The sequence below is a fragment of the Neophocaena asiaeorientalis genome, unplaced genomic scaffold, assembly GCF_003031525.2.
Source record: "Neophocaena asiaeorientalis asiaeorientalis breed wild unplaced genomic scaffold, Neophocaena_asiaeorientalis_V1.1 scaffold79, whole genome shotgun sequence".
NCBI classification, from domain to species: Eukaryota; Metazoa; Chordata; class Mammalia; order Artiodactyla; family Phocoenidae; genus Neophocaena; species Neophocaena asiaeorientalis.
In genome coordinates, this window is record NW_020175402.1 from 1,812,776 (window position 1) to 1,836,940 (window position 24,165).

The 24,165-nt window shown below is 42.8% G+C and overlaps 1 protein-coding gene across 2 annotated transcripts in view; it reads right to left on the bottom strand.

Annotated features, from left to right (window-relative positions):
- The window catches only part of LUZP1 (leucine zipper protein 1), an 83,137-nt gene that overhangs the window by 20,781 nt on the left and 38,191 nt on the right, over positions 1–24,165 (bottom strand). The window contains exons 2-3 of one of the 2 annotated variants that reach the window (XM_024766864.1): positions 10,592–10,656; positions 9,636–9,741 (exon numbers count right to left, since the gene is read on the bottom strand). The gene's annotated coding sequence lies outside the window, so the exon portion shown is untranslated. The remainder of the gene's footprint in view (positions 1–9,635; positions 9,742–10,591; positions 10,657–24,165) is intronic. The other variant, XM_024766865.1, reaches the window with a different exon arrangement.

Genomic DNA, 24,165 nt, shown 5'->3' on the forward strand with positions numbered 1-24,165 from the left:
GGGCCCCCCCCTGTGCCGCGGCCTCTCCCGTCGCGGAGCACAGGCTTCGGACGCGCAGGCCCAGCGGCCACGGCCCACGGGCCCAAAAAAAAAATTTTTTTTTTTTTTGCGGTACGCAGGCCTCTCACTGTTGTGGCCTTTCCCGTTGCGGAGCACCGGCTCTGGACACGCAGGCTCAGTGGCTATGGCTCACGGGCCCAGCTGCTCCGCGGCATGTGGGATCTTCCCGGACCGGGGCATGAACCCGTGTCCCCTGCATCGGCAGGCGGACTTCTCAACCACTGCGCCACCAGGGAAGCCCCTTAACTACCAATTTTATACACAGGGTGGAGGGGATGGGGGACTGAACTAAAAGTAGGAGCCATAAACCACTTTTAAATGAGTAGATACAAAAGATCTGTACTGGCACAGCAGTTATTGGAGGACAAATGATATATGATGCTTCTATAATACAAAGAGCTTTAAAACAGCTTATCCTCGTAAGTATGCTAGACAGTCATTAAATTGTATACTTTAAAGAGAGGAACTTTATGATACATAAATTATATCTTAAGTTGTTTAAAAAAAAAAAACAAAAAACAGCTTACCCCAAACAGACATTCTCCTCAACAAGTCTTATTTATACTACATAAACAAATCTCTTTCTTAGAGAGGAAAATGTTAAACTTAAGTACAGCCCCATCTATAAATGATATTTCTGAATTAGCAGAGTCCAGGAATTACACTGCTTTTTTATTCATTTGGCTTTTAGTGCCAATTTTATATGTTCTGTTCAAGACTCTGATATGAATCAACCAGGGTAGCACAAGGAATGAAAAAGCGAAACTCACTGAATATACAGCAAATACTTACTGAAATATATAGAGAAGAGAGTTATCACTGGCCACTGCTCAAAATCCTTTAAAGGGCCTTTATTGCTCAGGACAAAGCCTACACTCCCCACACGGCACGTGAAGTCCTAACGATCCGCCCTGCCTACCCCTTCAGCCTCGTCTTCAAACTCCGCGTAGCTCTTCACTCTCGACGTTCTTCCACAAACCTTGCGCTCTCTCCCACCTCCAGGCCTTCACTAGCTTGATAATACTTCCTTTTCAGTTTTTCAAATCCCACCTTAGGCAGTACCTCCTCCTGGAAGCTCCTGGAGCACCTCCTTCCTGAAACCCCAGGCTAGATCAGGGTGCCTCTTTCTTGCGCTTTAGTCTGCTGTATTGGTCCCATCACAGCACTTATCACAATGTATTCAAGTTTTATTTATTCATTTTATCTCTCCAACCTGTTTCTTTTTCACCACTGTATTCTCAGCACCCAGCAGGAAGCCTAGCACATAAATTAATGTTTAAAATTCGATGAATGAATAGGGCTAAATGAGCCCCCTAACTATTAAATGGCTGGTCAGCCCTTTGGCACTAACCATTAACAGAAAATAATAAAAATGATGTCGAGGAGCTACTTACTCATGGATTACAAATGGAGAAAACAACTAACAATAACAGATACAGCCAGCACAGATATCAGGTCCTGTGGTAATGCTCTGAAAGGTCTCGTCCCAAGCCTCAAGCCACTTGCACAGTGCTTCTCCCGTTGGACAATGACCCATCTGGCTTTCAGGTCTATGCCATGGAAATATGACATAAATACCAGAAAACCACACCACTCATAGAGGTTCTAATTATTGGAGGAAGTGTTGAAGCAGAAAATATTTCTGGATCTTCTTCCACTCCTTAGAATGGGATTTCATAGCCAAAACACAGCTAAAAGATCATTTAGTCCACTGACTTTCAAACCAGACTGAACAAACCCCTTCCAGAGTCACCTGGGAAAAGAGAGCAGGGGTGAAGGTCTGAGCAGGCCGAGTCAGGTTCCCTCTCTCACTCAGTCAACCAAAGCAACTGATTTCAGCTTCTTAACATATTGGTCTTCCCCCAAATGACTCACGGAAGTGTTCTACCGCTTTTATTTAAAATAAAACTGCCTGTTTGGCCCAATCCCTTTATTTTAAAAATGAAGGAACTGAGACTCAATATTTCTCCAGCAACTTAGCAAAGCCAAGGACTTTAGTCTCCTGACTCTACCCAGGACTCTTCCCATTGTGTAAAAGCACTTCCCTACAAATTCTTGAGCATTTTTACAAAGTGAGGCATTCCGATTATACATAGACCAATAAAAACAGAAAGGTATAAAGGGAACAAATAAAGGACAACCCCAAATTGAGCATGACTATACTACAGACAATATAGTAAGTACTTACTATACATGCTTTCTCTAGGAATCCCAGACTATCTACTTGAACAAATTACTTCTCTGAGGTTTTCTCATCCATACAAAGACAATATGTAATCCCCCGGCATGTAAAGCACTCAGCAGAATGCCTTGCACATAAGTCACAACAAACAGTAGCTATTACTATTATTCTACTCAGCCTTCACAATAACCTTATGGGATCGGTACCCTCAAACTTGCCCAAGGTCACACAGCTAGTAACGACAGCCAGATGGTGAACCCAAGACTAGTTCCAAAGACCATATTCCTTTAAGAATGCTACCCTGTTTGGCCAAGTCATTGATCTTCTTCATGTCTCAGACCCTTCCTCTGAAAAAATAAAAGAATATCAACCCCACCTACCTCACAGCAAAAGTTAAAGTCAGCAAAAGCTCTTTGAAAAGCCCTGTGCATACCTAAGGTAAGTTTCACTAGGCAGAATCCTCCTCAAAAGAGAGACTCACTAAAATCAGCCCTTCTACCCAGGGTAGTAAATAAGGAAATGGATCGAAAATGAGGTTAGAGTTTCACTTATCTCTGACCTTTCGGCCCTAAGCACAGCCAGAGAAAGAAATGCTTTGCTACCTCCAGGACCATCCACAAAGGGAAGAGACAGATGCCTCTCTTTCCAGTCTTCCTGCACTCCCCATCAAGTATGTTTATCCAGGTAAAATGCATTCATTTAGTAGACATCTATGGAACATCTGTAATGCACCCAGCATTTTGCCAAGTGCTAGAGAGAGATCATTAAGACCCAACCCTTGCCTTCAAGAATCAGAAAGCTAGAACCAATTATAAAATAAGAATAAAGAGGGGCTTCCCTGGTGGCGCAGTGGTTGAGAGTCCACCTGCCGATGCAGGGGACACGGGTTTGTGCCCCGGTCCGGGAAGATCCCACATGCCGCGGAGCGGCTGGGCCCGTGAGCCATGGCCGCTGAGCCTATGTGTCCGGAGCCTGTGCTCTGCAACGGGAGGGGCCACAACAGTGAGAGGCCCGCGTACCGCAAAAAAAAAAGAATAAAGAGGGCTCCCTGGCTTCCCTGGTGGCGCAGTGGTTAAGAATCTGCCTGCCAATGCAGGGGACATGAGTTCGAGCCCTGGTCCGGGAGGATCCCACATGCCGCGGAGGAAATAGGCCCGTGCGCCACGACTACTGAGCCTGCGCTGTACAGCCCACAAGCCACAACTACTGAGCCCACATGCCACAACTACTGAAGCCCATGCACCTAGAGCCCATGCTCCACAACGAGAAGCCACCACAATGAGAAGCCCATGCACCGCAACGAAGAGTAACCCCCGCTCAATGCAACTAGAGAAAGCCCACGCGCAGCAACGAAGACCCAATGCAGCCAAAAATAAATAAATAAAAACAAATACATTTATTTTAAAAATAAATATGTGCACCTGAAAAAAAAAACATTAACTATATTAGGTGATATTGCTAAAATCACTTATCATTTCTAGGAACTGTTGCAGATTCCTTTAGATTTTCTACATATATGGTATGTCTTCTGCAAATAATGACTATTTAGCCTTTTCCTTTCCAAACTGTGAGACATTTATTTTCCCCAAATACAATGTTGAAGTAAAATGATGAGAGTGGACATACTGCTTTGCTACTGACCTTGGGTGGGGGAAGGATTCAGTATTTCAATGTTACTTATAATGTTTACTAGAGGTTTTCTGGTAAATGTCATTCATCAGCTTGAGGACGTACCTCTTCATTTCTAATTAGCTGATTTTTTTTTTCTTTTTAATCATGTAGGGTGTGGAATTTTATCCAATGGTTTTCTTTTGCATCAACTTAAATGATCATGTTGATTTTCTCCTTTGTTCAATTAATATTGTGAATTAAAGTGATTCTTTGAAATGTTAAACCAACCTTGCATTCACAGGATAAACCAAACTTGATTATGTGTTATTATGTTTTTATATGTTGCTGGATTTATTTCCTAATATTTTTATTATATGTTTTATAACAGCTTCATTGAGGTATAAGTGAGAAATAAAAATAATACATATATAGAAAAGAAGGGGCCTCCCTGACCATCTCACAAAACACAGCACCCACTCTTCTGCTCCCTGTCCTCTCACCCTGCTTCTCACTTAGTACATTTCACCACCTCATGTACCTGCACTAGAAGCTCAGGAGAAGTGATTAATTGTACCCAAGAGTGGGCTGTGGGAAGGAAATTGTTTATATTAAGCCTCAGAAATCATGGGAAAGTGAAGAAAGGGACGAGTAGTCCATTCTTTAATGCCAACTTCCTCCCCCCGCCCAACACACATACCAGTGTCTAACTCAGTTCCAACTCATACTAGAAAGATACATCACTGTCTCTCATTCAGACCTCCTTTCTGCCAAAGGTCTTGAACCCAGTTCCAAGTGGCCCTATCCAGCATTTTGGAGGCTGGTTCTTTTTCCTGTCCTAGTGGGCCAGGAAGGTCTGAAATAGTACAGAATCAAACTTGCCCTGCCCTTTCCCCCAACACAGCTGCCATGATTCACTTCCTGTTCCCAACAGTCATTTAAAGTAGGGGATCAGCAAACTTTTTCTGTAAAGTTTGATAGTATCCATATAAGTATACAACTTAGTTTGATAGCAAATATTTTAGGCTTTGTAAGGCCTAAGGTCTCTGTCCCAACTACTCAACTCTGCCACTGTAGTGTGAAGCAGCCACACACAATACATAAGCAAATGACACGGCTGTGTTTCAACTAAACTTTATTTACAAAAATAGGCAGTGGAGGGCTTCCCTGGTGGCGCAGTGGTTGAGAGTCCGCCTGCCGATGCAGGGGACACAGGTTCGTGCCCTGGTCCGGGAAGATCCCACATGCCGCGGGGCGGCTGGGCCCGTGAGCCATGGCCGCTGAGCCTGCGCGTCCGGAGCCTGTGCTCCGCAATGGGAGAGGCCACAACAGTGAGAGGCCCGCGTACCGCAAAAAAAAAAAGGCAGTGGGCCTGTGGACCACAGTTTGCCAGTCCCTCATCTAAAGGAAAACGGGAAAACTATTTTAAAGCAGCTTCCTCCTGACAATTTCTAGTTACCTGTCTTAAAACCTTCAGCTGTCCACATCTCACCAGCACTTCTTGAGTGTTTCTATTTAATTTCTGGACTTAAAAAGATTTTTCCCAGAATCACAAATTCATGTATTTTAGATATGCAAACCTCAGGGCTGGGAGCCCAACTAGTATGTAGAGATTCTCCAGGTTGGAAAGGATTTAGAGATCATCTGATCCAACTTCCCACTCAATGAAGAAATTATCTAGCAAGTAGTCATTCAGCTCCTATTCAATGACAGGAAGGGTACTCATTTCCTCCCAAGGCAGCTCATTTCATCTTCAGACAGCTCTAAGGTAAGATATTCTACTTGTTTCTTCTTAGCACATTTTACCCCTTAATTGCTTGAGAATTTATTTACCATGTAACTCTTTTTACTAGATTGTAAGATCTATGAGATCAGAAATGTTTTTTTGTATTTGCAGCTGTTTTTTTACTGCTGTCTCTCCAGCACTTTGAACAGTGGTACATAAAGGGTATAAAGTAATTGTTTACAGGGAGGAAGGAAGGGAGGGCAGGCAAACAAAACAATGCTGCATTTGGGGAACTTTAAGTAACTCAGCAGTACTGACACGACAGGCACAAGGGGACGAGCAGAGCAGGTAACTGATATGGTTGAGTGCAACAGAGAAGCCCTTGAAATCTCACAGCAAGTGCAGAGGCTGAGGTGGTAATATTTGAGGACCAAGTTTAGAATTCCCCCTTTCTCCCTTTTCCTCTTCCTTCCAAGCCTCCCCTGCACCATTCTGACGGTGATCATCTGTCATTACAGTTTTCTGAAGCCTTTTCAAACAGGCCCTCCCCCAACAAAAAGTGCACAGCCCTAAAACCTCTAGATAGAGTATCCCCCCTTACCCACGGGGGATATGTTTCAAGACCCCTGGTGGATGCCTGAAACCACACACAGTACAGAACCCTATATGTATTATGTTTTCTCCTATACAGTTAACCCTTGAACAATGTTAGGGTTAGGGGCAACGACCTTCCGAGCACTCAAAATCCATGTATAACTTACACTTGGCCCTTCATAGAGGCAGTTCCTCCATACATGCAGTTCCTCTGTATCCTGAGCTCTGCATCCGTAGATCCAACCAACTGCAGATCGTGCTGTACTGTAGTACTTACTATAGGAAAACATCCACATATAAATGGACCCACACAGTTCAAACCCACGTTGTTCAAGGGTCAACTGGACAAGAGGACGGAGCAAGATTTCATCACGCTACTCAGAAGAGCATGCAATTCAAAACTTATCAATTGTTTATATCTGAAATTTTTCGTTTAATATTTTTGGTTGATTGGTCCATCTTAAGCTTACATTATTTACCTTTTTTTTTTTCATTTCAACTTGAAAGTTAGTTTCAATCAATAGTTTCAATTGTCTAAGTATTTTCTACACCTTCCAGTTTATAAGCATTCACTCACTATTAATCTAACAGGCATGTCTCTTCTGTATCTTCATCCAAATTGATTTTCAAGTTGTTAAACAAAATATAACCAAGAACAGCCCTCCAGAATGCCACTAAAAACAACCCCTCTAGATAAACATCAATCCATTAATCAGTACTTGTATATCCTTTGCATGCGAGCCAGCCCCAAATTTTCTTTGTCTTGGGATCACATGAGAAAATGTTAAATACCTAATTTTAGCACTTAAGACATATTACCTTTGTAGCATATTCCTGATCCCCCAGCCTAGGAACCTTTTCAAAAATGAATTGCCCTAATATACATCAAAGTGCTATATAGATAGTAATTACCCCTGGATGGTATGATTTTTTTCCTTTGTTTTCTAATATTTCAATAACAAACTTGTACTGATTTTACAATTTAAGTAAAATCACAGCAAAACTTAAAGAAAAAAAAATTATCAGTTAGCTTGAGTTACTCTTAGTGATTTCTACGGTCATCCCTGTGTTCTTATCCTTTGCTCAATCAGGTTTAGAATTTTACCAGAGATCACTGTCAAGTTTCCAATGATACCCTCAAGCCCATGTGACCTAGAGGTTAACTCCAAATAAATCAAACATCTCTACAGAGAGAATTAGAATTTGACTCTGCCTTCAAAAAAAATATGTCCAGAAACCATTCCTTTCTGGCTACACAGCACTGCCACCCTAGTCTGAGCCACCATCATCCCTGCCCTAACGAAGGCAAAAGCTTCCTACCTGGTCTCCCTGCTTCCGCCGATGCCCACTTTACCCCACCTTCCACAGTCTGTTCCCCAAGAGCAAACAGAGTATAAGCCTTTTAAAACATAAGTCAAATCATGTCTCTCCTCTGCTGTCCCCTCCCCAGTGGGTCCCATCTCGCTCAGAATAAAATGCACTCCAGGGACTTCCCTGGTGGTCCAGTGGTTAAGAATCCGTCTTGCAATGCAGGGGACGCTGGTTCGATCCCTGGTCAGGGAATTAAGATCCCACATGTCGCGGGGCAACTAAGCCCACACACCACAACTACAGAGCCCATGAGCTCTGGAGCCAGCGTGCCACAACTAGAGAGAAGCCCATGCGCCACAAGTGGAGAGAAGCCCACGCGCTGCGACGAAGAGCCTGCGCACCACAACAAAAGATCCTGTGTGCTGGAACTGAGACCCAATGCAGCAAACAAACAAACAAACAAACAAATATTTTTTTAAATAAATAAAATCCACTCCAAAGGTCTTACCCCCGGCTCTCAGGCCCTAGGTGATCTGAGTCCCATTACTTCTCTGCTCTCATCCCCTACTGCTCTTTCCCGACTAACTCCACTCCAGCACACTGGCGGCCCTGTCGGGACTTGGACAGAACAAGTCACACTCATACCTCAGGGCTTTTACATTTGCTGTTCCCTCTGCCTGGGATGCTTTTCTCCCAGGTATTTCCCTGGGTGTGTTCCTCACTTCTTTCAGATCTTGGCTTAAAATATCACCTCATCAGAGGCCTTCCCTGATGACCTTACATAAAGTAACAATCTCTCAGCTCCCCATCACTCCCTATTACCACCTTACCCTGCTGTTGGTTCTTCTGAGCAACTATCACCTATGGGTGTTGTTTATTTACCTACTTATTTATTTATACCTAGCTATTCATTTTTTAAAATATTTCTACCCATTAGAATATAATCCTTGAGAACAAGGATTTTTTTCCTGTTTTGTTTAAGGCTGGACACTTAGCTCCAAGAACTGTGCTAGCCACGTGGTAAGTGGTACCATCAGAACATAAGTCCCAGTATATAGCAAAACACTCTATGTATAAGAGGTATGTGTAATAAATTTTGTTGATGAAAATGATTACTGCCCCCTCCCAAATTCACCAAGTGTATTGAAAAAAACATTGGTGCTCCAATAAAGAGAGACTTAAGTACCCTCAGAAAGATCAATGAACAAATGAATACTGGCTGCCACCCCACCCAACCAAAAATGAATTTCATTATCTACCCAGTTCCCTGGGGTAGGAAAAACGCTCCCGGGAAAGGAACAGAACGAGAATCCTGAACCAACGAACAGGGCAAGAATTTGCCTCAAAGTTTCCCACTCCCTCAAGAAGAGCCTGTCCCAAACTATGCCTGTTTCCAGGAGGGGTTCCCATGAGAGTGAGAGGTCTTGCTAAGATTCCTTTCCTATGTCCAGTCACTCCTACGCCTAGAACCTATTTCCCAGACTCATTCTCTGGTTGCCCCATTGCTCTTCCTTCCCAGAGAACCTTGTTCTAACTATTAAACAGCTACCGCTGGTGACCAAGACCACTAGGTCCTCTGGCCACTCACTGCTCTAGTTTCTTCTATTTCATTAGTACTCTCCACTGCCTCAGTCAACAACACCAATAAGATACTGGCATACACAATCCGGAAAGGGCTAGGAAAAGGAACTAGCTGTCAGTCACTGCCTCAACCAAAAAGTAACTTTCACAAAAGAGAAGCATTATAGTGCAATGAAAATAACCCAGGTTTAAAATCTAGTCCTACCAGCTACTACTTGTATGAACTTGGAGAAGTCATTTAACCTCTCTAAGCTCACTTCCTTGTGGTGAAAATAACAGCACTGACCTCACAGTGCTGGTGTAAATATTAAGGGAGATAATGTCTGTCGAACAGGACTATGCCTAGCATATAGTAAGTGTTCAGTAAATGGTAGCTAGGCCTATTTCTGAAGGTTGGCTGGGTGGATTGAATGAGAAAACATGTGAGGTACTTAACACAGTATTTGGTTCAGAATAGGTCATCAACAAATACTGACTTTCCTCCCTCTCATGTAATGGTGGTAAAATTGTAGAGACTTCAGAAACCACCCAATCCTGTCAGTGTGGCTCTACAACACTGTACAACATACTTACCATTTAGGTAATTTAGGCTTTCTGTCAATGCTTCTGGCTGCTCCCCTGATGCTTGTTGTCTTGGCAACAGTCACTCACTATCTTTTAATGGCAGTTGCCTCTTGACCTGGAGAGAATATAAACAGAAGGGAAAAGATAGGTAAAACATGAATTGCACCAAGACTGGGCTGACCCAAAGGCCTCTCCCAAAGACCTTCACATACACTGCAGTGTCAGAAAGAGATAAGGGAGAATCTGCGTGCAGATCCTGACTCTGAAGGAAGCTGGCTATCTCTCTCCTCAGGGGAGAGAGGGAGTTTGGCTCTAGGAGACTTCCCCTTTCCTACTGGATGATATGGTCCCAGGATAGACTACATTGTTGTTCCTGAAATTAACAGACCTATATATTCCCCAACAGTCTAAAAATTCATATGACAGCTTACATTCAGGAAGGATCTCAGAAATCAACTAGTTAAATGCCCTCATTTTAAGGAAGGAAACTAAAGCTTGGAAAGGCTGAGTCACACAATTGCTTAGGGCTAAAGCTGGGATTCTACTAAAAATAAGATGTTCTGGAATATGCGTAAGGAAAAACATAATAAAACCAAACATCTGTGAAGTATCCACCACACCCTGGGCAATATGTTTTATGTTTTACACCAGACAATAACACAATAATGTTACCCCCTTATAGATGAAGTATCTAAATTTCAACAAGTCAAGTGACTTTTCCAAGGTCTCACAGCTTGGGAGTAAGTGACAGTCAGGGTTTAAACCCAAGTCTGTCCAACTACAAAAAGCCAAGTCATCATGCTGATTCTCACTGGGGTGCCTTCTAGACTTGGTCCTCAAAACAGTCCTGAACTACTCACTATCATTTAGAACAAAAACAGAGCCTGTCTGCAAACTTTACCCCTGGTTTTATAATAAACCTTCTCTAGGAGGGCTGAAAAGCCTCCTAACCCATTGAATCTTACCCCTAACATTGGAGAAGAGTAAATGAAGGTGGAAGATCTGGGTCAAACTTCTGTCCATCCCAGTCCTGAGGAAGAACAGAAAAATGGCTTCTAAGCTAGTGGCAAAACTAAAGCTTTTGTACATCATCTTACACTCACACTATACCCCTCCTTTCATCACAACCACCCATCCCTCTCTTACATATCCCACTGACCACCCTATGACCTCCTTCCCAGGCTGTTGGTCCCTTTTTTTTTTTTTTTGGCAATACGCGGGCCTCTCACTGTTGTGGCCTCTCCCGTTGAGGAGCACAGGCTCCGGACATGCAGGCTCAGAGGCCATGGCTCACGGGCCCAGCCGCTCCGCGGCATGTGGGATCTTCCCGGACCGGGGCACGAACCCGTGTCCCCTGCATCGGCAGGCGGACTCTCAACCACTGCGCCACCAGGGAAGCCCTGTTGGTCCCTTTAATCCAATTTCCGCACCTCCACCACCAACCACATAACATACATACGGATACAGAATCTACCCCTACCTCCATCCTCCTAGGGAGCTAGAAGGCTAGAATTCAGATGAAGAAGTAATAAAATGATAGCTTTTTAAAACTGGCTTTAAAAAAGACGAGGGATTTAAGTCTCAAGCCAGTTAAGACCTAAGAGAGAAGAATTATTGATAAGCAATGAAAACAGCTAAAAAAGAAGTAGAAAAAAGGATCTGTACCAGGGGCAGCGCCCAAGGGATGGCTTGGGTGGGCGTGGCAGAAGCTTTAGCTCTCTCTCCGGCCACCACACACTTCAGAAAGAGAATCAGTCTACGCAGATTAAGTGTGGTTGCTATTCAAACAGCATCAGGACTGGCCCACAGACCTTCTGTCCTGCCCCTCCACCCACCTTACACACACACACACACACACACACACACACACACGCACCTTCCTTTGCAGAGCCTAGAACCTTTCCTACACAAAAATTCTAAACTCCTAACAGTGACAGCAGCACCTCTACTGAAAGCTGCTGCCCCCTCCACCTACTGCCAAATTTGCTGGCATAGTAATAAAGCCCAGGAGCCTATTCTCTTCAAAACAGGATAGAATACATTGCCAAAAATCAAACAAACAGGAACTCCAGATGATCCTGATTTGTTCTCAACTATCACACAGCCTTTCCTTATTTCTAAGGGCAAATGATTTCTTTCCTTTGCTTCTGAATGTCATTTACTTCTTGCATCCTCAGTGTACTGGTCCTCTGTCCCCAGAGACAAAGGATGACTGTAAACATCCTCAAACTCTGTAGTGCTGCCCCTTCAGAGCCTCTCACCCCAGCAGATCCAGCCACATCACTGCCCCAGGCATCTCCGCTGGTGCTCCTGGCTAGTACTGCTGGCAGCAATAGTGAGGGTTCTGGGTGCATGTGCTCTCTGTCTAGAAGAAGAGCTAACAGGACCCTTACAGATCATGGAAGAGCCCAACTGCCTCATCTTCCAGAGGAGAAAATGAGTCCCAGCAAGGAGAAGAGACTGGCCCAAGGTTGCAAAGCTGGTTGAAGTGAACCCGGTTGAGTCCACCTGAGATAGTTCACAAGCCACATTAAGGAAATGCATCAGTCCATCCTCATTTGATTGAAGATTAAAGCTCTCTTACTCTCTGGGCTCGGAACTAGGTTGCGGTGACATGGCTAAACGCACCAAGAAGGTCAGAATGGTGGGTAAATATGGGACCCATTATGGTGCCTCCTTCAGGAAAAGGGTGAAGAAAATTGAAATCAGCCAGCACGCCAAGTACACTTGCTCCTTCTGTGGCAATCCCAAGATGAAGAGACGAGCTGTGGGCATTTGGCACTGTGGCTCCTGCATGAAAACAGTAGCTGGTGGTGCCTGGACCTACAACACCATTTCTGCTGCCACAGTAAAGTCTGCCATCAGAAGAGTGAAGGAATTGAAGGCCCAGCAGAAGCAAGACCATTTGAAACACTGCAGCCTAAATGGATTAATTTATGTAACCAAAAAAAAAAAAAAAACTCTCTTAAATGTATATCACTTTTGTTCCCAAAACACTTTGATAATAGATAAAAATGCTAGTGGGTAGTTCTGCTTCCAGTACACTCCTCCCACAGATAAACAACTAAACACTCTGAATAAAATATAAAAAACAACTATCTGAAGTGAACAATGGCTGGCAGATTTTAGAAAAGTTAAAAACTGGAAGAAGGGACTGGCAGGGGAAGAATTCCCCATTTTTGGAGCTTTGACCTGAGGGTTGTCCAGCTGAAGATCCAATTAAAAGTTAAACCCTAGACTTTCTGTCCAGAAGGCAGAGAGACCAGAGAAGCCACAGACAATAAGAAGAAAGAAGAGAGGCTGAGATGGAGAGCCTAGGTTCTGTAGGACACTCTGCCCAGTCTCCAGCTGACCCCTGAACCATGTCCACACGGGGCAGAGTCCAAGGACCTCAGCTAAGGACAAAAGAACTGGACTGAGACTTGAACTGCCACCCACCACAGGTGAGACAGAAAGTGCAATTTTGAGTCTAACCAACTTAACTATCTGCTAAAACAAAAACATCAACAGAAGCCAGAGTCTCCACAACATAACATTCACATGCATCCATGTCCAGGACACAATCCCAAATTACATAAAGAACTAAAAGAACTAAACCCATTTGCAAGAGAAAAGACAATCAGGAGAGGGCAACTCTAAGATGACCCAGATGTTGGAATTATCAGACAAGGATATTAAAGCAGCTATTAGAACATCTATTAAAAGCAGAGAAATTGAAAAAAATTTAAGTGGAAATTTTAGAACAGAAATGCAGGATCTGAAAATTCTCTGAATGGGCAGGCTTAAGAACGGAATGGAGATGACAGAGAAAAGAGTCAATGAAACTTGTAGATCAAACTGAAATAACTGGGTCATCCACAGTCTCTAGAAAAACCACCCTCAGGCCTTTCACCTAAGTGTATGCAATGATTACTTTCTGTTATCAGAAAAATAGGTATCAGAGAGAACCAGAATGACTAGGAATCACAGAGAAACCATTACCTGCAATTCTTTTGGACCAGGCCACCCCTCAGCTACTAATTAACTCTTTCAAATATAAGCAAAGAAGAAAGTATAAAGGTAGAAAATGAGAGGGCAGGATAAAAATGTACACCTGAGATAACCATAATATCCAAAGTCCTAAGAGTCAAATCTAGTGCCCCACTGTGTGTACTGAGAAGCAAGGAGATCGTCATGTTTTCCCCTATAATTGCTGAGGTAGCATTCTCAGGATTGTTGGCGAAAAAAGCCAGGAGGGATCTTTAACATTTTTTTCTGCCCTATGTGGTCTCTTCAACAAAAATCCAACCTGGTAAACAGGCTGCTAGCAGGATGGGGTGGAACCAGCCGGTGGTCTGGAGCTGAAGAGTACCAGCAGCTTGGTGAGAGTCAACCTAGTGCCACCTGGATTGGCGAAAGCAGCTAACCTGGCACTGCCACTGACCAGCGTCCCACACTCAGGTTACCATGTTGGAGTTCAGCTGCAAAAGACACGTGCATTTCTGTAAACCCTGCCTTTCTCTCATGCCCTTCCTCCCCACCCACACACCTCCCCACAGGGAAGAGAATCCAGTGCAAGTGCTCTTTTCTCAAGTCCTGTCATTAATTCTTAAATTGTGTTAATAATAGAGGTTTCAACACTTATCTATGATGGAGGGCTACTAAAATAATGTCTTTCTTTTTCTAATTCTCCCAGGATAACTTTTTACCCATGTACCTTTTAAGATGAGAAGAAGATACTCTTATCCCCCATATGACAGATGAGCAAACAGACTGAGAGACTTGTGACCCTTTTAGGAAAGCTAGAAACAGAGGCAGGACTGGCACCCAATAATCCCATCTCTGAGCTTCAGGGTTTCTTCACCTCACTAAAGAAGCCTTACCCAACATAGACCCAAAAATATAAAGATTGCAATTGGAAAGAAAGGACTTAAGAACTTAGTATTAATAAACAATTGATAAGACTCATTTGTGATCAGCGTATCTGTGTAAATGCAGGCCCTCAAGGAGGCCACCTGGCTCTGCTGTCTCCTTCCTTAACCAGTAGGTTATAATTGAGACCAGGCATCCTTGCAATTAGCCCATGTTTGTGGGGTTTAGCAACAGAACCACATGCCTGAGATTGTTGGTTATTCACCTGTTTTAACAGAGTTGGCTGAATCAGAAGAACATGCTGGCTGCCTGTAACCTCTAGAAGTCTATAATTAGGATATCAAGGGGCCACAAGGATTACAGCAAGTAATGGCAAATGTAGTTAAACAGCAAGTCACAGAAATCACCCTACGGAGAAAGGAACCAAAGGGCTTTTATTACCTAATTTAATCTTCATGGTAACCTATCAGGAAAATACTATCATGTTTAGTTTATAAATGAGGAAAAATTAAAGGTTCGAAGTCACATAGCTGATAAGTGATAACTGATAAGTGGATTCTCACCTACATATTTCTGCCCCAAATTTTGCTTTCTCCTCTCCATTATACCTCCTCTCTAAGGAATCATCTCTCAGATCTCACCCTCAAAAAAGTCAGTCCTGACCCACAGTCCAAACATCACAAACCTACATGAGGTCGATGGGTAGTGTGTTCATTTTCTCATTCATTCATTCATTCTAATATTGACTGACAGTGCATCAAGCTCTGGGACAAGCACTGGGGATAAAACAGTGAACAGAAACTGACTGTCTTCGAGGCATTTTGTACAGTACAACAGAAAAGCACTGACTGAAGAATCATATAAAATCTATGAAGTACAATTAATAGAAAGTGACCCACTGGGGGAGGTCTAGGAAGGCTCCAATTCGCAAAGAACGTTCCAAGTAGAAGAGGGAGTACAGTGAGCTTGAAGAACTAAAGTAAATCTGTATAACCAAAGAAGGGAGAACCAATAGACACAAGAGATGAGACTGGAGAGGGCCATACCATGCAGGCCTTTGGACCCCAAATTATTATTAAACTACCCAAATAATTTAAGTCATTTAAGTGTTAAAAAGATGTAACATGTGTACATTTCAAAAAGATCACTTTGGCTTTAGTATGCACAACAGATGGAAGGAGGTAAGGATGATGCCAAGAGATCAGTAAGGAGGCTAGTTCTGTGGTCCAGGAGAGATAATAGCTAACAATACTGGGTGCATACAGGGCACTTCCTATGTGCCAGACACTGTTCTAGGTAATTTATATGAATGAATTTAATCCTTGTAACAACTCTGTGAAACAGATACTATTATCAGTACTGAACAGATACTACTATAAAGTTAAGTAATTTAACGAATTCCATGCCCCCGCTTGGTGTCCTCACTTCCCTCATAATCAGTCCCTTGCAAACAACTTTAATTCATTTCTTCTTTTTCAACTAGTAAAACTTCAATCCTTGTTAAACCAAACTAACAACCTCTCCAGGCCTACACCAAAGCAGCAAAGTTATAAAGTTGAAATAAAGTTGTATCTCTAGAGAAAATATAACTACATTGACTGGTATCATTTTAAATTTACCACCACAAATTTCAAACGGGCCCCCTCAATGCTGCCAGCAATCCCACTGCATTTCCCTTAGTAGGTTCACTTTTCTATTCCCCCAAAATGACTCTTTCACATCTTTTTCCCTTTCAGTAAGCCTCCAGCTCCCATCAGCTAATGACTTTGCCACAAAGAAGCAACAAGAAACCGTCATCTTCCACTCCAAATCTAACAAACACACGAGCACTCTGCTTTCCCTACTGCTACAATGAAGACTCTTTGTTAGTATATAAAGTACAAACTTTCATATCTACTATGGATCCAATTCCCTCTTTTTTTTTTTTGGGCGGTACACGGGCCTCTCACTGTTGTGGCCTCTCCCGTTGCGGAGCACAGGCTCCGGACGCACAGGCTCAGTGGCCATGGCTCAAGGGCCCAGCCGCTCCACGGCATGTGGGATCTTCCCGGACCGGGGCACGTACCCGTGTCCCCTGCATTGGCAGGTGGACTCTCAACCACTGCGCCACCAGGGAAGCCCTCCCCTCTTATCTTCATATGCAGTTATCCCCACTCTCTCTTACATCATCATTTTTCTCTTTACAGACTCATACCCATCAGCATACAAATATGCTTGAGAATGGCACTACGCTTAAGTGTGGTCCACAAACCAGCACTGGCTCACAAACTGTTACCATTATAGGTACAGAAATTGAGAGTAAGCATACAGACGTTTGTGTAGCAAGGTGACATTGCTGCAACATCCAAGCATATGATCAGTGGACTTCTCAAATGGTACACCAGTAAGTTGGTGAACCCAAATAGTGAGTCATGTGTGAAGTAAACTATGTACAAATCGTACACAGTACTACCACATGTAGATCCCCGACAGATTAGATCCAGAGGCCACATTTGAGAAGCAAGATTCTAGAATTACCCATCTTAAAAAACAAGACAAAAAAAAAACTGAAATAAACTCTCTTTTGAGCTCACTTCCTCCAGCTGCTCCAGCCCCAACGTCTCTGCTTCTCTTCAAAGCAATACCTCTGGAAGAGTTGTCTACACTCTTCATTTCCTCCCCTCTCATTCTCTCAGTTCACTCCAACCAGGCTTCTATCCTCAACATTCCACTAGAACTGTTCGTCAGGGTCAAAGGCCTCAATATCGCCAAATTTTAAGGTCACCTCTTTGACCTCTAAATAGCATTAACACAAATAAACACTCTTTCTCCGTCAAAACACTTTCTTCCTTGGATGCAGGATAACACGCTTTCCTGATCTTCTTCCTACTCCTCCCCTGGCTCTCCCTTATACATTTTTGCTGGCTCCTTCTCCTCTGCTTGACAAGGGACAGTCCTGGACCTCTTTTCTTTATCTGTACCCTTCCTTTCTTTGGGTAATCTCATCCAGTACCATGACTTAATATCAATGACTTCCAAAGCTTTTACCTCCAGAACTGAACTCCAAAAGGATATCCAACAAGCTACCTAACATCTCTACTTAGACATCTAATCGACATCACAAATCCATATATTCTCATATGCTTGATGGCCTTCACCTTTTACTCTTCTCTCCCCAAACCCATTCCTCTTCAGATCTTCCCCCATCTCAGTCCACAGCCACACCATTCACCCAACTGTCCAGGCCAAACACCTGGAATCATCCTGGATTCTTCTTTCCCTCACATCCCACATGAAAATCCATCAGCAAGTTCTATCAACTCTACTTCCAAATTTTCTTGAATCTGTCCCTCTGCCCTCTACACTGCTGTTAAGCACCCTAGTCCAAGCTCCTGGACTCTCACCCTAACAATTACAATAGCCTCTCCTTAAGCCTCCCTACTACCAACTGTCCCCATTCTCCAAATAATGGTGAATTAATTTCTAAAAATTTAATCAGAACAAGACTCTATCCTGCTTAAAAACAACAAAATCTCTAATGGCTTTCCCATTCACTTAGAATAATCCAAAGTCCTCACCATAGCCTACAAGGCCCTACATGATCTGACCCCTATCTACTTCTCTGGCCTCATTTCCTACCAGGTCCCCTCCTCACTTCCTGTTCCTTGCACACACACTGTTCATTCTTGCCTTAAGGCCTTTGCACTGTTCCCTTTTCCCTTTGTACAGCTGGCTCCTTTTGTTCATTGAAGAGTCAGCTTAAATTTTACCACCTCTATAAAGACTTGATCAGCCGATATAAAGTAGCTCTCACCCGCTAACATATCACCCTGGCTTATGCTCACCTTAGCACTCAACCTTATCTGACAGTTTGTCTATTTGTTTATTGCTTGCCTCTTCCTCCCCACTCCCTGTCTAGCTCATCACTATACCCCCAGGGCCTAGAACAGTGCCTGACTGACAATAAGTAGATGAGTCTACAGCACAGGGCAGTGATTTAGGCTGGAGACATGCATTTATGAGTCATGTGCAGAGGTGTGGTTACTGAAGCCAATGGGGTGGATGAGATCACCCAGGCAGAGTGTCCACTATGAGGAGAGGGGACAGCCAGGGAGAGGAGAACATTTAATAGCTGAAGAAGAGAGGATGAGCCTGCACAAACAACAGAGAACGATGAGGAAGAGCAAGAGAGTGTTATGCCACTGGAGCCAAGAGAAGAGAGTGTTTCCAGAAAAAAAGGGCGGCCAACAGTGTTAACTTCACTGAGAAAATTAAAAACGAAAAATATCTGTTGAATTCAGCTTCATGGAGGACATCAGTTACCTTAGCAAGAGGTGTTGCAGTGAAATGATAAGGACAGAAGCCAGACTAGAGCAGGCTGAGTGAGCAGAGTGAGGCAGTGAGCATAAACAGCTTTTTAGAAAAGTTTGGCTATTTGAAAGTGAAGGTGATGGACTAAAGAGAATGCAGGGCTGAGGAAGCAGAGTTGTTCTGCCTGTTTCTGTTTAATGGGTGCACTCATCAGAGTACTGCTGCACTCACAAGCTGCAAGTCACCCAAAGGTCTCACACCCTCACACCCAACTTAGGATGCCATTTCCCTTGGACTGATTCCTAAATGCCCGGAGTATCTAGAAGTTTTTGTTTACATGTACATCTCACCTCCCTTACTACATACAGTGGAAGATAAAAACACCCTTTTATATTCTTTCACTTGGTGCTGTCAAGACAGAACACTGGGCTTTCTTACTAAAGGGCCTTAGTTTAAAAGGCTTTCTGCTGCCATTTTAACTTCAAGGCATATATGGGGATCACTGTTATTTCTACCCCAACAAGAAGCTTCTTTTCCATTTTATAGCCCCTAGAGCACTTCCCTTTTGTCTCCATTCCACACTCCCTGTCCACCCTGCCTGCTTCCCAGGCAACACACTATAATGGCAACGGTCTTGGGAGTGAGAGAATCTGGATTCCCACTATAATTCAGTCACATATCAGGTTAGGTGACTAAACTTCACAATCTCAGTGTCTTCAAGTGGATATAGAGATTATAATATCTAAACTTCATGGAGGTGTTGTAAGGGCTATATGAAAATATACATTAAGTGCCTAAGCACATAAGGCCTAGCTTAAAACACATCCTATAAATGTTAATTCAATTCTCTTCTCATTACCATTCTGATTAAGCCTTACATCCTCTGCACAAGTTTATTTAGTTTCTTTTTTCCCTCTGTCTATGTTGTACCAGGAAAAGGAGAGGAACCTTGAGAAATTAACTTGCCCAGTTCCAACCGAAAGAGTTTTAAAGAAGTACCAAGAGAGGTGGATGGGGGGGCCAGAGGTGTAACCAAGCAGCATCTGAAAGGGCAGGGAGGAGTCCAGAAACAGTCAGGCTCCCTGCCAGGTTCTCCTGGGTCCCCCTCCAAGTTCCTTCTTTGCAGCTAAGGCTGTGCCTCCGTATCATGCTCTTTTAGTAAGTCACGTTTGCCAACAAGTCTCAAGTCAATGTCTTCAGTATTAAAAAAAGCAAAACAGCACTTATACTCACACACATACTGGGCTATACAAAGGGCAATGGAGTCCTGAGTTGTAGTCTTGACTCTCCAATTTATTAGTTCTGGACCCTTGTAGGATTATTCTAATTCTCTTACTCAGAGAAACTCTTACTCAAAGTTTCCTCATTTGTAAGACAAAAATAACAATCTGTCTTCACTACAAGACTGAAAGGATCAAATGAAATAATGTATGTGAAAGTACTCTGCACACTATAAAACATGGTTATTGTTATATTATAGGTATACAAAGCAGTTACACAGTCTACATTTGGCCAGTTTAGGTGTAAGTTTGACTGAAAAAGTCCCCAGCTCTGGAGTATTCTATTCTATGACCCAAGGCTACCTATTTCCAACCCAAGTCCCTCTGTCCCTGGCAGGTGAAAAATTTATATTCTAATTCCACTTGATTCCCTTATCTTAGGAAGGTTTCTTGAACTTCTCTGGCTAAGTGGCTCCATGTCCCCAAAATGGTAAAGACCATGACACCTGATGATCTCTAAGGGCCCTTTTGGCTTGGACATTCTAAGCCTCTCTATCCTATACTCTCAAAGCACTTTGTCTCCCTACTTGAGCAATTTCCACTCTACTTTGCATTATAGCTTTATCTTATATTATCTCCTAAGGAGAGAGCAGAAGGTTGTCTTAAATGAGTTTTATATTCCCCACAGCACTTAACATGGAGCTTTGTACATAGAAAGTACTCAAAAAGTATTGGCTGAATTCATTTATTGCTGATTTCTCATTTTTTGCACTTATTGTCCATACCACACAATAATTATAGACTATCTTCTTATCCTTTTATATTCCTTTTGTAGCTCCATAGGCCTGGCAAAATGTGAAACACATAGTCTATATTTTTTTAAGGACTGGTGACTGGTTCATTTCTTGATCAAGGTAAAAAAAGCTCAGAGCCAATCAACCTATCCTACCTACGATTTTTAACAACTGCCTCTGGTTACTGACATATATAAACATGACATTTACCAGACTGTCACAGGAAACTGTATAACAGTTATTACACGGATAGAGGCAAATGGAATGCAGGAGTTAAAGGCCCTTTTCTCCCCAGTGACATCAATAATGTGGTAAAAAGGCAAATATGTTGACAGCTAGCCAGACCTGGACTCTAAGCTCATCTCAGGGAGTGTGGTGGGGGGGGATCTTCTAAAACAGCTCCCAGGGATGTCCACCTCCTAGTATCCAAGTTCTATGGGGGCTCCTCCCTTGAGTGTGGGCTGGACCTAATGACTTACTTCTAATGAAGAGAATATGGCAAGAGTTATGAGATGTCACTTCTGAGATTAGGTATAAAAGACTGAATTTTTTCTTGTTGCCTCTCTCTTGCTCTCACCACCTCTTGCTTGCTTTGATGAACCTAGCTGCTATGCTGGAGAGGTCCATGTGGCAAGGAACTGAAGGTGGCCTCCACCCACCAACCAGCAAGGAACTGAGGGCCTCACTCCCATGTCCTGGAGGAACTGAATCTTACCAATGACCACTGAGAGAACTCTGAAGCTGGTCCTTCCCCAGGCACACTGGAGGTGAGCAAGTCCCTCCTGTGAAATTTTTGATGTGATGTGGGTTTTTTTTAATTTAAAAAGCTGTTAACTCTTAAAGATACATACCGAAATGCTTACAGATGATACGTCTGGAATTTGCTTCAAAATAATACAGGAGGGCTTCCCTGGTGGTGCAGTGGTTGAGAATCTGCCTGCCAATGCAGGGGACACGGGTTCGAGCCCTGGTCTGGGAAGATCCCACATGCCGTGGAGCAACTGGGCCCGTGAGCCACAACTGCTGAGCCTGCGCGTCTGGAGCCTGTGCTCCGCAACAAGAGAGGCCGCGATAGTGAGAGGCCCATGCATCGCGATGAAGAGTGCCTGCCGCTCGCCACAACTGGAGAAAGCCCTCGCACAGAAACGAAGACCCAACACAGCCAAAAATAAATTAATTAATTAATTTTAAAAATAATAATAATACAGATGGGGTTAAGTGAATGAGGGTATAGATGAAACAACATCAGCCATAGTTTATAACTGCTGCAATTGTGTATGGGTACATGGGAGTTCGTTATGAAGTTTCCTTTCGTTTAAATTTGAAATTCTCTATAACAAAAAGCCTTCTTGCAGGGAGGGATGGGCAAAATCCAAGAACCCAAGGGCCCTTCTAAGTTCCGACGATCTACGATCCCACAACACCTCAAATCCTATGCTCTGACCTTCCCTAGGTTTCCTGAACTGAGTATACCATTTCAATCCATGCCAGTGACCTACATTATCACTTTCCCACAAAAACTCTGTTGAGCACCCACATCTGATAAGTTAGTTAAAATAAGATTACTTGGACAATTTGGCCCTAGTAGGTGAAGAGAATCGAGTGATACAATGGCTAATTGCTAGAAGGTACTTGGCACAAAGTAGGAGGAACCACCCTAGGGCTTCCTCGTGTAGGAAACCATCACCTGTTGTACTTTATTGTGGCCACCCTTAGGACACACCAGCCTTTGGCCAGTATAGGTATTTTAACATTTCCTCCCTATGCTGTGTACAAACTTAATTTTTTAATCACTTACAGTTTTCTTTCATTATGCCTCAAGTATCTCAATTGGTATGAATGACCTATTTTCTAATTTCCAGTTTTGTTCAGCTAATTAAAAAAGAAAATCTCATGGTCTACAGTTCCACAAGAAAAGAACTTCAACAGGGAAGAAATCATATCTGCTTTTTCTTGTCAGAGTCTCTGATTCTTCGGTTAGAGAATCAATCTTTGAAGTTCCTACTAAACAAGAAGATTCACACAATAAAGTGAAATGAGGATAGATAAATGCAAACTCAGTAACTAGTTCCCACACTCTTCCTTGAGGTACATCACCATTGCTACTGCCACATCCCACTTCTATTGTATAAGATGTCCATGCTCTAATCCGTCATGATAACTTCAATCACCCACACAATATTTATATTCTACCCCCTACCCTTCACCCTCTCTTTATGAATAGTCCTGAGATAATACTCTATCTGAGGGGTTTCCAACTCTGGCTAAATATTAGAAAAACCTGGGGACCTTGCAAAACTATCACTACTGTCTGATAACTGACTCAATTTCTATAAGAGGTCAATGATTCGAAAAAGGCAAGGGATGGGGGAGCAGGGGAAGAGGGACCACTCTAGATGTAAAGAAACTTAAGAAACATAACTTAATGTGTGGACTCTGGGTGGATCCTTATTCTAACTAACTGCAAAGACATTTTTGAGACAATCAAGGGAATCTGATTATGACCTAGGACTTAGATATTAAGGATTTGTTAACATCATTAAATTTCATAATGGCACGGTTATGTGAGAAAATGTCCATATTTAAAGATGCATATTAAAGTATGTGGGGTAAAATTACATGATATCTGGGATTTGCTTTAAAGTTCTTCAACAAATGAAGCAAATGTAGCAAAATCTTGAAAATTATTGAATCTAGATAGATACATACAGGTTCACTGTATTAGCCTCTCCAGCTTTGTGAATGTTTGAAATTTTCATAATAAAAAAATACTTTTTTTAATGCTGACACCTAGGTACAACTATAAAACTCTTTATCAGCTTCTACCAAAGCTGAGCATATGATCCAGCAATCCTATTCCTAGGTATATATCCAACAGAAATGAGTGCCTGTCTACCAAAAAGACATGTACAAGACTAAGAATGTTCATGGCAGCTTTGTCACATAGCTAAAACTGTCCCAAAAGTCCCATAACAGTAGAATAAATAAATAATTGTGGTACATCCAAACAATGAGCTATTACATACTAGATGAATGAATGCAACATGGATGAATACCCAGATATGATACTGAGCAAAAAAATCCAGACCCAAAAAGAGTGCATGCTATCTGATTCTACTTATATGAAACTCAAGAATAGACAAAGCTAATCAATGGAAATAGAAGTCAGAATAAGTGACTACTTGGGCAGCCAGTAACTGATGAGGACGAAGCATGAGGGAGCCTTCTGGAGTTTTGGAAATGTTCTATATTTTGATCCAGAGCATATCTTGATGTGAGTAGTCTTTTGTTTTTTGTTGTTATTTTTTTTTGGCTGTGTTGGGTCTTCATTGCTGCGCACAGGCTTCCTCTAGGTGTGGTGAGCGGGGCTACTCTTTGTTGCGG